This window comes from Pteropus vampyrus, unplaced genomic scaffold, assembly GCF_000151845.1.
Source record: "Pteropus vampyrus isolate Shadow unplaced genomic scaffold, Pvam_2.0 Scaffold126, whole genome shotgun sequence".
NCBI lineage: Eukaryota > Metazoa > Chordata > Mammalia > Chiroptera > Pteropodidae > Pteropus > Pteropus vampyrus.
Genome location: NW_011888907.1, coordinates 3,237,720 through 3,239,230, shown reverse-complemented (window position 1 = coordinate 3,239,230; position 1,511 = coordinate 3,237,720).

The window sequence follows — 1,511 nt, the reverse complement described above, 5'->3', positions numbered from 1 at the left end:
AAAAGATGTGAAAGGGGCTATGGGGGTAAACCTGTGAAGAGAACATGGAGGGGAATATGGGAGCATTGGGAAAACTTGGGGGATTATAACCCCCAGTGATCCTTGTGGGGGAGAAACCTGAGGGAAAATGGTGCCTCAGAGGAAGAATCTGGGGAGACCAGAGAGGAACACGGGACTGGGGAAGATGGGGCGGGTATTGGGGGAGAACACAGGAGAGAATGGGGCAGCACAGTGAGATGCGGTGACCTGAGGGGACATCAGGAAGGACATGAGGTAAGTGGGGGCATGCAATGGTCAGTCAGGGAGGAATTCTGGGGGTCTAGTGCTCCTGGGGTCCCAGGTGGGGCAGGGCTCCAGAGCTGCTGGGCCAAACCTCACCCCCGCTCCCAGAGGCTGAGGGGGCTGGAGTACCTCCAGTTGCCATGGAGACAGCCCGAGCCAGCTCCGGTAACCCCTGGCAACCAGGCTGCTGCCAAGAAGAGGAGCTTTGGAAGACAGGGCAGCCCTTCACCCATTTCTTGGGAAGGGCGAGCCTTGAATTGCGAATTGTGGGGGAGAGGCCCATCCCAGCTGGGGAGGGAGGGCCTGGGGCTGGAGCCCCACCTCCACGGATTCCAAAAGTGAGGAGACCCATGACCTCGATGTCCCCCACCCGACTTCCTCAGGAATGTGGGGAGCCGCTCCACCTTGGTGGTCCCAGAGTCACCACATCTCTCTCCTGGGCTCTGGCCCTCCCCTTCTGCACCTCCTACTTCTCAGCTGAAAACTGGGAAGGTGGGGGAGCAATAAAGCCCAAATGGGGCCAAGACTGACTGTGGAGGGGACCTTGTCATGCCTGCCTCCCCCACCCCGAGCAGGGTGACAGGCATGGTCTCTCCTCTATATGCATGATGTGAAGATGAGGGTGGGGACAATGGCAGCCAGACAACACCCTATCCCCAACTTAACAAGGGCCAGCCTCTTCCTGGCCAGCAGAGAAAGGCCCCTTTGTTGGCCCTGGGCGCTCTGTCCCTGAACCCCTGCCACCTCCAGCCAAATGGGTGGGGTGACCCCAGCAGTCGGGAGTCGCAGCTGAGGTAGGGGCCCAAATGACTTCCAAGCAGCTCCCACAGCATACCCCTCCCCAAGGATGGGAGTGAGGCCAGGCACCAATGTCACCCACGGTCACTCTCCAGCCCGGGCGGTGGCCTCCCCAAGCTCGCTGGAAATTGGGTATTTCCACTGCAGCCCCTTGGAGGCAGCCCAGTCCAGTTTCCAAGACCCAGGCCCTGCCACCTCCCCAAAGCTGTGACCACCAGCGTGGCGGGGGAGCCCAGCCCTCTGCCTCCCTTGGTCGGAGGGGGGCGCTGACTCCAGACAGGCGCGAGGCAGAGACCAGGCAGCTTCGGCCTCCTCCCAGTAGCACCAGACAAGGCCGCCCCGCCGCTGCGCAAACCCCGACTCTGCTCCAGCTCGGGCTCGGAGGGGGCCCTGCATTGTCCGGAGGCTCAAGGCGCAGATGGCCCTTGTGT